General features: G+C 36.1%; 1 protein-coding gene and 1 non-coding gene across 2 annotated transcripts in view; both read left to right on the forward strand.

Annotated features, from left to right (window-relative positions):
• Cttnbp2 (cortactin binding protein 2) overlaps positions 1–13532 on the forward strand; it is a 454755-nt gene that overhangs the window by 33569 nt on the left and 407654 nt on the right. The window lies entirely within an intron of this gene.
• Positions 3281–3383, forward strand: LOC147829634 (U6 spliceosomal RNA). The gene has a single exon (XR_015448814.1). It is a non-coding gene; the product is annotated as a U6 spliceosomal RNA (small nuclear RNA).

The following is a 13532-nucleotide window of genomic DNA, read 5'->3' on the forward strand; positions in this document are numbered from 1 at the left end:
GACAGAAAAGGAAGAGGAACATGTGACTACAATGCAAGACTAGAGTGATGTGGCTATAAGTGAAAGAATACTAATGGCCATGAGAAGTGAAGTGGCAAATAATGGATTCTCCATTAAGCCTCTGCAGGGAGTATGGCCTACTAGATACCTTGATATCAAACTTCTGGCTTCTAGAACTATAAGAGAATAAATTTTTTTATTTTCAAGTTTGTGGTACAGCCACAGGAAACTAATACACCGTACAAAATCATGTAAAGTTGCTGATATATAACAAACAATAAATATTAAATGTTACTATTATTACACTTGACCAATTGAGAAATGTGGCCTAATGAATATTGGTCCCCCCTGGTCTACCCAATCAGTTAAATCACTCCTCTATGCATGAGAATTTACTTGTAATTGAGAGTTGTTTAAAATAGAGTATTGATTCTTCCTTGGCACTTGTTAGAAAGGACAGATTTGTTTGTCAGATTCTCCAGTACTTTCTTTTAAGAAAGAAATGTTGATGGATGTTTCTACATTTTAAGCAAAGGCAGAAAGACAAGTGCCCAGACAATGAAGTTGCTATTTATAACATGGACTCTACAGATTTAGCCACCAGAGAAACTCAGGCAATTAGTCTACAGCTCCCACATGTGTGCAAATATATTTTGTGTAACTTAGCCAATCTCAGGGCTTCCTGGAGCTGCAGACAGAAGCAGATAGTCCTGGGGTGACACCATAACCTGTTTGCTGGAAGTTTCTTTTAGAAGTTTGCTCTTGAAGAGGAAATTTCTACATTATTTAGAGTGACAATGACCATGGAGTCTGGTTTGGATCAACTATCCTGGTTGTATTAGCATTTCAAGTGGTTTAGCATTCAACACCCTTGAAAATGTTTCAGTTTAGATGACAAATTATGTGGTGATAATACATCATATTCAAGTTGCCAGGGAGTAAGATTAAAAAAAGATAGAAAAGATTTCTTCTTCTTTTAGACAGTTTTGCAACAGCAGTCCTAAGAGTGAAAACAGTAAGGATAATGAATCCATCCTCACCTCATAAGATATTTTTTTCCTCTAATCGCTAGAAAAATTAAGCTCAAAAAGCCAAAATATAGGAAGATAGATGTTCTAAAACCCAGAAGTATAACAGTTAATTAACATTAAAAGTCATCAACCTTCTGGAGATCTTTCTTTCTGAGACCCAACAAGCCAAAATCCAGGAGGGATCTCTCAAAGAATGAACATCATACTTAGCTTCACCAAGCTTAAACTGACACACTTAATAGAGGTGGCATAAGACTCATGGTCTGCAAGGTGCCACTTCTGGTGGAGCAGTGCACTTCATATCCACCCACCTTAAGCCCCCCTGGGCTTGAGGTGGTGAATGAGACCAGGATTTCAACTGGACATTATTTTCCTTGGATTGAGGCTCACTGGTAAGGTGGCAGGGGATAATTAAGTGACTTACACCTTCTAAAACTTTGCAATGTGTGTAAGATGGCATAGTGTGAGAGATAGGAAGAAAAGCTATTTGATATTGGGACATAGTCCTTTCCAGAAGAAACTCCCATAGTGAAGCACATAAGGCTAGTAGGAGATTTAGAATAAGGAGAGAACTATTATCAGAATTATCTGTATGGTTTAGACCTAAAGTTGATTGCTAACAAATGCTGTTTTTTAAGGATATTATCTTTTGCTCTGTAGAGACAAAATAAAATAACTTTAAGAGTCTAGCACATCCACTTCCCTATATTCTAGAGTTTAAAAGACTACAGGGGTTTGAGAACAGAATAATTGAGATAGAGGGAAGACAACAATGATGATCAGAAAATAGGAAACAAGATACAAACTATACACTATATGATATATAATAATGCTATATATACACACAGATAGACATACATATAATAAAATTATACAAACATACATGGGCAGAGTATTCACCTACTACAGAGAAATTTATCCCTGGAGAAAGTGAGAGCACAGAAAGGGGCCATGATGGGATTTTAATTATCTCCAACACCATTCTCTCCAAATTACTGTATGTTGGAAGTGACTATTTTCAAAGCAGTACAGTAAGTCTCTGATTCATGAATGAGTTCCATTCTGGGAGAACATTGGTAAGTCAGATTAATTTGTAAGTCCAACAAAGTGAGTCTTACACACCTTTGACACAAATATATAATGTATATTGTTTTGTACTTCATCATTGCTTTTCCTCTTGCTTCTGAACATCCTGGGCTCTGACGGAACACTGTGATACTGTGTACTATCACACTGTGCAGTAAGCACACAGCAGCACAACTGTGACAATGCCCAGCAGACTTGTGGGCTACTTTTAATATTTCTTCACATCTGTGAATATTCATAATTCCAGGTCTGATGGTATCTGTGAAAGTTCGTAACTCGAATGTTCGAAAGTCAGGGACTTACTGTATTAGGATTCTGGCTTCCAAATTTCTATTACTGCATGCTGGGGATAGGAGGTCCCTCAGAACTCCACTACCCTTGGACAGAACTGTGAATTCTTGTGTGTGAAGTTTACTTTACTCTTCCCTCCTTAGGTGTAACTCCTAGGATTTCCCTAAAATTCAATTTTTATATATTTTGAATATACTGGATGGATGCAGTCATGTCTTTTCTCCTAAAGGAATAGTGTGAGATTTTTATAAGTAAAAATTTTAGCAAATCAATCACACACAGAGGGGAGTTAATGTCCCTGGGAAAAATTCAGACTGAACATGGAGTGTAATATGTTGGGGAGAATCAAATAAAGCAAGTGGGTACACAGAATTGAGTTAGGGTCCATGAAAAGAGTGTTTCCCAGTTTGTAATAAAGATCCCCTTCCCTATTCATACTCCTTCACACCAGTGGATCTTGAAACATGGTCACCAATGAACAGCATCAGGATTACCTGGGAACTTTTTAGACATGTTTCTAAATCCAAAACTCTGGATGTGCTGCCATAAATCTATGCAGGTGATGCATAGGCAAATTACAGTTCAGTAATCACTTCTTCAGGCTTACTTATTGACCATGACAATGGCAAATCATTAAATGTACTACCACTGTAAAACAATCCACACCCCCTGCCCCCATCAATTCAACCCAACAAAAAGAAAAAAGTGAAAGTGGAGGGGTCAACAAAACCCAAGTGAAAAAAAACCCAAAAAAACCTAAAGCTAGTAATTGAAGTAAAGTATTGGAAAACAGTTAAGAATAGGCCAAGTCAAATGTGATTTAAAAATGATACAGAAACCTCACAACTAGAGAAGGAAAATGAAGAAAGGTAATGCTACAATTAAAACACATATACTAAAATTGGAATGTTACAGAAATTAGCATGGCCCCTGTGCAAGGATAACACACAAATTCTTGAAGTGTTCCATATTTTAAAAAAATCAAAAAAATAAATTAAAAGTTGAAAACTGAATAAGGGGAAAAATAAATGAATTTTTCCATAAAATTAAAATATCTGCCTACATAATGCTTCCCTCATATTAAGCCTCTTCTGACTCATTTAGTCTTCTAATAGCCTTCTGAGGCAGCACCATTACCATCTCCATTTTCTAGCTAGGAAAAAAGGCAATACTAGGGACTTTGCCCAAAGTACACAGCTGGTGTGCAAAGTAAAGAGCAGAAATCTGTCTAGAAGAGCAATGAAAAATATGCCTATGAGAGAAGTAATTAAAAAAAAATAACCAACCTAAGAGGTTAATGAGTTTTACAAAAAAATAAGTCAAGATTTAGGAACATATGTGGGTAGGGTGGGAAAGAGAAAAACGTCCCTGATGGGATCTGGAGGTGGGTGTGTCTTTCTAGAATGGGAGGCACAGAGCCCTTCCCTTCCATTCCTGTGAAGAAATGAGGGGAGGAGCACTTGCTTTCCCTTTCACTTAACACCCTTTCAGGACCTTCTAGTTCCACACAGAGGTCTACATGCAAGGATGTGGTTCTGGCAGAGTATTTTATGGTAGTTGCTATCAGGCAGTATTGCATTAGAACTCTTCTTTCATAACTGTTTGGCTTTTAAAAAAAAAATTTGTTTGGGTTGACTCAAATGACTGGCACCACCTGTCTGGAGCAATGCTACATAATTTTGGGGAGAAATCATTTGATTAGGCCTAATTCTCCTGCCTACAGACCAGCTAAGGCATTTCAAGTCATAATTCCATTTTGGCCTCCAGTCACAACTGAGACCTCAATGGTCCAGTGATGCTGTGATGCTCCAGGACAAGATCACACCAGCTGAAAACATCCTGGGAGGAACAAAACCTTCATCTGCATAATGCCTCATTGATCTAGGAATTCCACAGCTCCCCAGTCATGTGTTACATTTGTTTCTCTGAACTCTCTGTCCAGAGTCATTTTTTACATTTGTTTCTCCCTATGTACTGAATAAAAGGTGCCCAAGCTCCAGGCTTTCCTCTTCGCTGCCCAGAGCAGCATTGATCAGGCCCAAAGCTCAGCTTCTCAGAGTCTCATTTTTTCTACCTTTCCTGTATAATAAATTAAATCGCCTTGTGCTGCCGTGGCTCACAGGAGACTAAGACTTACTGCAGAGGTTCTAGTGATGTCCTCTTTCCCTGTTCCCTACAACCACCCTTATTATTAATCCTTATGGCCAAGAATTATTGTTTCAAAATATCTTATGTAATCCTCTGTTCTGCCTTTAAAAACTTCTTCCCTCAACTTCTTTGAATATGCTCATAGTTTATTATGTCATCCACATGCTATTACATTCCTTGCAATAAAATATATGTTGCAATAAATTCCAATGCTATTATACACCCTAGTAATTATCATTATGTTTTGTAGAATCCTTACCTGATTGTTATTTAGGTTGACACCAGAAGCAGATTTTCTTAGATCAACAAAGGTCTCTACAGTACAAATGCTAAACCTGCTATATCAACGGACCACGCTTAAGTCTTTCCTACCAAAAGTAGAAAACTTTTGGTTTGTTTAGGTATTAATTAAAAGTTAATTAGCTTTTAATTAATTAGAGAGTTTTATTTTTTTCTTAATTATATATGATTGCTTCAAATTTTTGAGGACATCTGTTTACTAACAGTAGAGCAGCAATAATACCCCTAAGTCCTTTGATGTAACTACTATTATTTCGGTAACTTTTATTTTAAGCTTTGCTAAACTTTCTCCTCCTAGTCTTATTCTGACCTGTAATTAAAAGGCAATATTAAGACATTCCAAAAACAAGGACAAAAATATCACAACAGCCCACATTCCAGGAATCCATAAATCTTGGAAGAGAGAAAATAAAAATGAGAACTGAGTTTGCTACATTCAGGTGTTATCCTGGGTTCACACCAGGTGGACTGTTTAAAGCCGTGGCTAGTAAGAAATAGTTCACAAGATGGTGGGGAGCTTTCCTTGTTTTCTCCATGGGAGAAGCCCACAAGAAATGAATTCCTTCTTAACTACAGGTGATCAGAGCTGTGAAATAATCAAATTGGAACCAAAGCTGCATTTGGAAGGTGGCTATATTTTCAGAATAAAAAATTAATATTTGTACTACATTTGAAAGGAAATATTTAGAGTTAGCATACATTTTTGCTAAAAGAGAAAAAAAGAAATATTGGCAAAATAAAATTGAAAGGGAAATATTAATTGGCAATGTTAATATGATTCAGAGTAGATGCATTTTAATTAATAACATTTTAAGAAAATAACATGCATAAAATACAAAAATTAAAACTACTAACAAATAAATATACTACAAAGATGAATTCTCCTTCTCACTATTGTCCTCTCACTCTCTAGTTTTTATTACTCAGGTGGCAACCAAATATATGTTGTTAAATTTAGTTAGAACACTTTAAAATGTCTTATGTTGTCAATCTACTTTATGTTTCACTTTGTTTTCATATAGTGGGTACACTAGGAGTTGCCCTGTAATAAGTTTTCTATGCTTTTACTCTATATTCTACTTTATAATGCCAAAAAACTTTTTGCTTCATTCAATAAGCACTTGAAGAAGAAAATGTTGTGGTATGGATAGGTACTTTTTACGATGTGCACTCTTACACTGAAAATGGATTTTCTAGATCCTGGAGGTAGGCAGTGAGTGAAATCTGGAATATCTCTTGGTATTAAATAGAGCTTGACAAAGGGATTTTTAAGACAATGTGTTGGAGGATACTATAGGAAGAGCCTTAAGATAGATAAATAAAATGCAGTATTTACACACAATGGAGTGCTACTCTGCCACAAAGAAGGATAAACTTGATTCATTGATAGGATGCATCTTGAGACCATAATCTTGAGTGAAATAAAACAGACACACAAGCTTAAATTTCTCGTACTTTCTTTTGCATGAGAAACTCAAAATATAAATAAAGAGCAAATGAAAGAAAGATAATAAGAAGTAGGGAGATAGATCTTTCTCAAATGAGAAGAGGATCAAGAATTGGAGGAAGTGGAGAAAGTGGGGAGGGGCAAGGGATGAAAAAGAATTAAGATGTGTATTACATGTACTAACTCCCCACAAGGGATGTGATCATTATGTACTGCCAATGTGTACTAATAAAAAGGAAAGAAAAATGAGATAAATCTAGCATCTACTGTGTACTGAGTCTTTTAAGGCATTACTTCAAAATAGGAAGCTCAAATTCAAACCTAGAAAATGAATCAACAGCATACATGTTTAAAGATTCTGACTTACTAAAAGCTTTAGAGTTAGTACCAGCCAAAATTTAAACTTAGGCACTTCCAGTTTCCAAATGTGTTGCCTCTTACATGATATTACTTCTCACACTGGTCCATGCTTCTTTTTATTTTTTAGTTGATGTTATACTTTATATCTAGACTGTCTCCCAAATGTCTAATATGTTCAAAGGTTGGGCTTTTGAATAATGATTGGGCAATAAGGATGTTACACTCATCAGTGGATTCATCCACTAAGGAATTCAGCAGCCAAGTGTGCTGTTAGGAGATGGGGCCTGGTTGGAGGAGGGTCACTGGGCTGTTGACCTGGAAGGGTGTATTTTCTGCCCTGGCTCCTACCTTCTCTCTCTGCTTCCTGGCCATCCCAGTATGAGCAGCTTTTCTCTACCAGATCCTTGCATCATACAGTTTCTGCCTCAGAGACAGCCAAGCATGGTCTGAAAACATGAGCCAAAATAAACTGTCCCTTTTAAAAATTATGGGTGTTGGGTATTTTGTCCCAGCAACTAAGAAAATGACTAAGATATTTCATAAATTAAAGTGCTTTATAATTATAGACAACATGTTGTTTTGAAATATATGCACATTATAGAATGTTTAAATAAACCTAACTAACATATGTATTGCCCCTGTACTTATTGTGTGTGTGTGTGTGTGAGTGTGTGTGTGTGTGTATGGAGACAATTTGAAATCTACTCTCTTGGAAACAATGAGAGAAAGATGATTTTTCCTTCTGGATGTCGGTGCTGTTTTGTTGGCCTAATTTCCAGTCTACACTTGGAAGCCCTGAAACTAGTTCCTGAAAATTGAGCAAAACATTAACGATAGTGGGTGAAAGATCTCACACTGCTCCTAAGCTTTGTGGTTCATGATAGGCACTGCTGATAAAATATTTTTTAAAAATTCTTAGGACACTCTATAATAATTATTTATTGTTGCATGACTAGTTGCCTTAGAACTTAATAGCTTTAAACAATATATTATTTCACAATTACTGTGAGTCAGAAATTCAAATATCTCTGGCTGTCTTAAAAGTTTTCATTTAATGGATTATTTGGGATGTTGGTCATCTCAAGGTGTTATTATTTATATCTAGATGTTACCCCAAAGTCTCATGCAGTCATAGGTGGGGCTTTTGGAAGGTGATTGGACCATTACTGGGTGATACTTATCAGTGGATTAATCCATTAATAGTTAAATAGGATGTTGAGAGGGAGGTAAAGCCTGGTAGGAGGAGTTAGGGTACAGGGGGTGTGGCCTGTAAGAATGTATCTTCCACCCACTTCATCATTTTCTCTTTCCTACACCATGCCATGGGCTCTTTCTCCTCTCCCATGCCACCCTGCCTTGGCACCAGCTGGATATGGACTGAAACCTCTACAAACTGTGAGCCAAAATAAACCTTTCCTCCTTTAAGTTGTGGGTGTTAGCTATTGTGTCTCATCAATGAGAAACTGACTAAGACCCAATGCTTGACTGAGGGAGGATCTATAAAAATGGAACTTTTACTGCAAAAATGGAACTTTGAAAGTTAGGTTTCTTTTTTCTTTTAAAGATAAGCAATTTCTCCAAACTTCCTCCTGTTGAGCACATAATCAATACTCCCTCCCTTTGGCCTAAAAGAAATGACAGAATATATAAATTCCCCAGGAGTCTGGAAGCCACACTTCTTCCCACAAAAAGAAGAATGAATCAAGATGGCTGGAAGTGACAAAGCAAGTGTGAAGATCTGCATTTTCTCTATGGTCCCTCCTCCTCTGTTCCCTACTTTAAAGGACTCTTACCCACCTGTACAAGGTGGAGTGGTGATTTGAGGCAAAAAGCCCTCTCCATCTCCTTAGAACTTGCTTTGAAAAAATTATCTTTTCCTTTTTACCTAAATATATGGCCTCCTTTGACTGTCAGTGGTGAGCAAATGAACCTAAACATAGGAACCCATGTGGCCAGTAACAGATCTATTTCTAAACTCATTCATGTGGTTGTTGGCTGCAGATGCCAAGTTTTTGCCAAATAAGGCTCTCAGTGGAGCAGCTTACATGACATCTGGATTCCTTCAGAAGACACAAGTAAGAGAACAAGAAAGGATGCTCAACTTGGTATTTATAATTTTTAAAAATTAAATCTTGGAAGTGAGATCCCATCACTTCTATTCTGTTCTGTTCTGCTCTTTACACACGAGCCAATAAATCCAGCCCATATTTAGGAAGAGAAGATGACATAAGGGCATGAATGCTACTACTGGAGTCCTTGGAGTACCTCATGTAGTACCTAATATGTAGTCAATAAATGTTTAATATATAAAGAGGTTAGAAGATAAAATTAAAAATTTATCAGATAAGTGAACGCATGTCTTTGACTTAGTTAATTAGTGAACAAAATAATATAAACCACTCAAATCAAAATTCAAAGTAAACACTTATTTCAAAGAATGCCAAAATAACTTCTAAAAATGGGTATAAAGCCATCAAAATGGTCAAATATCCATAAATCAATAATCAGCTGTATTGTACTGGATACAATTTTCATTTCTGTAAATAAAAATTCTCATTGCTATTGATTTTCTACATTTAGCTTCCATTTATACAGTGATTTAAATAATATATATATAGTCAAAGACAATGGCAGAGATAACCTGGATTACTGAACTAGACAATGTGTCCACTAAGTTTCAAAATTTTTTACAATTTTTCTTCAGCAATGAATTGTACACAGTGAGCAAAAGAGTACTTAGGAAAAGGCCAGGCAAGAGAAGTCTCTTTGTTCTTTTCAAATTCACATAAGCAGTTTGGGAATTTATGGTCCTTGATTAGATATAAGATTTGGTCCTTGATTAGGTATAAGATGTTATGATATATCCATATTATCACAATATCTTACTGTTCCCTTACACAGCATTCTTGACTTTGTGGAATGTAGACTCTTTCTGGCAAAAGAGATTAAAGTCATATCAACCCAGTCCTTCAGGGAGTAAAAGACACACACGTAAGTGAAGCCCAAGGACCCAATGCTTAGGAGATCCAGAGTTCTATTCACAGTTGCCAAACAAATAAACCAGCTACATCAAAATCTGTAATAGGGCTGGTAGAATTAGGTGAGGTTCATGTTAAAATATTTATAAACTGTTTGGCTCTATCCTGCACATACTAAACCAGTACGCCAGGATGAGACCTATATAATCTTATTTATAACATACTGTTCCATTAATTCTGTGTGACCATTTTCATTATCTATTAGCCTAGATCACTTCTTATAAGGCATTATCAATGCTGTCGCTTTGATTAAAATGCAACTGAAGAGTTTATGGAGGCCTCTGAATCTTCGTGAAGTTTTAGGTAACTTGCTCCCTGAGTTTCTTTGAACAAAGGAGATAAATATTTCTCCCTGCTAGGTTGTAAGAAGCAAAGCTGAACTTTGAAAAAACACATATCATACCATGCACTTAGCTATAAAATCATTACAGAAAATAAACCAAAAAAAAGGAAAATAAAAGAAAGATAACAAAATAGCAAGAAGTGCAAACACAGTATCTTCAAACCATGGATCATGGTATTAGGGAATTACCTAAGTTTTGTAGCCTCAATAAAAAGCCTTAGGGTTTTAGCATCAATCAATGGACATTCCAACAGATATTTGCAATATATCTGCCGGATTCTGTTGGAATAAGAGAAAAACAATTATGTACACTTCTCCTACCAAGCAAATTTTGCTGAATTGATTCACCACATTTGAAAAGCTGCAAGTGTTTGAAATTCAAATGAACATTTACCATCTGTGGTCTTCATTAACATTGTAATGGCATCATGATTTCAAATACTTCCACTGAATATTAGTTTTCTTGAGCCTTATACTGCTACTTTTAATTTTACAATATAACAGGTAATCTCTCATTTATTGTATATAAATCATAGAGGGAAGAGATTTTAGAAACAATCAATGCCAATACTCTATTTTATAAAAGAAAAAAATTAAACATCAGAAAGGGAATTCTTATAAGCGGAATTATTTCCATTCAAAATTCACATGTTGAAGCCTTAACCCACAGTATCTCAGATGACTGTATTTGGAGATACAGTCTTTAAAGAGGTAATTTAGTTACAATGAGATTATTGGGATGGTCCCTACTTCCACGTGCTCAGCATCGTAAGCAAAAGAAGAAATCTAGACACAGACATATACTAGGAAGATGGTATGAAGCCACAGGGAGAAGGTGGCCACCTACAAGCCAAGAAAGAAGCCTCAGAAGAAAGAAATCTTGCTGACTGTGTGAGCTCACTCATGCTTATAGCTTTCAGAACTTTACAAAATAAATCTCTGTTGTTTAAGTCACCCAATCTATAGTACTTTGTTATAGCGGCCCTGAAGAACTAATACAGGAGCCAAATTTCCCAAGATTTATAAATTAATTAGGTGTAGAACAAGGAGTAAAATCCGGTATTCATTTTTTTTTGGGGGGGGTATATTTTTTCTTCTATGTCACTATGCAATCAATACATAAAAGATCAATTTTCAAAAATTTCATTAATGCAAAATTATTGTACTATAAAGGAGCAGTTTGAAGACTGCTCTTTTTCTTTGCTTGACTTGAATATTAGATAATTTCAAAATTATTGGCTATCAGCATAACATTAAACTTTAGATATGACACATTTATGCCCTAAAATCCATACTGGACTCACACTATTTCAACATATGGGGCCTATAAGATATGCAGAACTTTGACACCTATTATTACATCTATAAAATTTTTTCTTTGCCATATTTCTGCACCCACATCTTTAAGCTACTTCCTTGCATACTATGTGTGGTATCTGCAATTTCGTGACTCTCTCTGTTCTAGTGTGCTCCAGTCTTCATTCTATCATGACAGAGCTTCTTGGTCTCAGTTTTATGAACTCTTAAAAACTTGCTAAAAAATTAAAACAAGGGTTTCAGGATTCTTTGATCGAGTTACAATATTTTCCCCACATATCTTGGAATTTGGCCTTCTTCATACATATGTAATCTGTTACCAACCTAAAGAGCCTAAGGTAAGATAACCACCATATTCAATTTTATAAAGTGATTGAGAGCTTTCTTGATCAAGAACAAACAAATGGAAAAACTCTGTTGCTAAAGCTGAGCCACAAGTTGTATGGCACTGGTTTTACTTACAATACTTTTGCCTGATAGAAGACAGGATGCTGATCCAATATTTGGACATATTTTAAATCATGAATTGTTTTTTCTGAAATTTTAATTTAACTGGATCACCTATATTTTTATTTGCTATATTGGGCAACCCTAATTTTATGGAATTTAATGATACATTGAAAATCAAGATTTCTCTTCCCAAATGTACAAAAATGATATTATGCACATAACATTTTTAGTTTCTCAAAACAGACACCCATTTATTAGAGGGGGAGTCATTTAAATAGGAAACAAATTCTTGATTGCCAGTGTCTTGAAAACACTGCCAGACTAACCTTTTTATAAAGGAAAACTAAGCTTGTTTTTTATTGCACTAAGGAAGGTCACTATTGACAATGCTTTAGTAGTAGCTTGGGAAGGGGAGGTCAAGGGCAGGGTACTTGTAAGGATTAAAATGTCTACTTTAATATGGTAGAAAGGGTGATTAAGATTAGGCAAAGTTTATGAAATAGTAGTTTAGAATAGTGGACTAAACAAAGCAAGGATTTTGAAGTTGGCCTTGAAGAATAAATAGTCTTGGAGATCGGTGAATGATCTATTACTCTCATGAAGGCAAGTTTAGTGATTGAGTATTTGGATAAGTGAATGCTCAGAAAATTCCTATAAAAATCAATAAATAATAAATAGCAATAATAACAAAACAAATAACAAAAATAAAGTTATTAGCAACTTCATCTTCCAGAGCAAGAATTTTGTGGAACAGTTAAGTCATGATAATGCAATGTCTAATAGTAAAGCCATCTTACTATGGAGAGTAAGTGGGATGGATATAGATCAACAATTCTGTAAGTGTGGCCTGAGGACCGCTGGGATCTGAGATCCTGTTAGTGGGTCTACAGGATTGTTTTCCCATTTCTCTGTGTGAGACCACATTTTCCTCATATGTTTCAACCAGATCATACTGCACAGACTGAGTCAGATATGAGAATGCAGCTTTCTTTCATTAAGTCAGATATTAGAAATTTGCAAAAATGTTAATGTTGTTCTCATTACATGTTTCTGTTGTTGTTTTGAAAATATAATGTGAAGAATTGTAAAATGTTTGAGGTTTTGCTCTATTTGTATGTTAACAAATTAGCTTACTACAGTTTAGTGGAGGAAAACAGAAGACATGTGACTCCTACATCAGAGTTGATTTGACTACAGCAAAAATGGAAGACAGAATGTCTGTTTGTTTGACCTCTGCTCTATCACACGAGCACCTACTCCACAGGGTTCTCACGAATGGGCTCAAATGTTAACATGTGCTGTGGGTTGTAATGACAGGAGAGGGAGACTGACTTTGGGAACTTGCTGCAGGTAGCAAGTAATAAGCAAACCTGCTCTTTGTCTTTGGAGGAGACCTTACCTTATCCCTCAAAGCTGTTCACTGACTACACTAATATGATATCTTAGTCACTTTTCTCACCTCTGGGATAAAATACCCAACACCTGCAACTAAAAGGAGGGGAGGTTTATTTTGGCTCACATGTCAGTTCCAAGGCAGGGGCATGGCAGAGGCATGGCAGAGGAGTAGCTACTCACCTCATGGTAGACAGGAAGCAGAGAGAGAAGGGAGGAGCTGGGGAGGGAGATAAATCCTTCCAGGCCACAATCCCCAGTGGCCCACCTCATCTGACCAGACCCCACTGCTTAACAGCAAATCAGCTATAAGCCCTCATAATCCAATC

This window comes from Heterocephalus glaber, unplaced genomic scaffold (genome assembly GCF_053883595.1).
Source record: "Heterocephalus glaber isolate CG9 unplaced genomic scaffold, H.glaber_assembly_v1.0 deba00000546, whole genome shotgun sequence".
Taxonomy (NCBI): Eukaryota; Metazoa; Chordata; class Mammalia; order Rodentia; family Bathyergidae; genus Heterocephalus; species Heterocephalus glaber.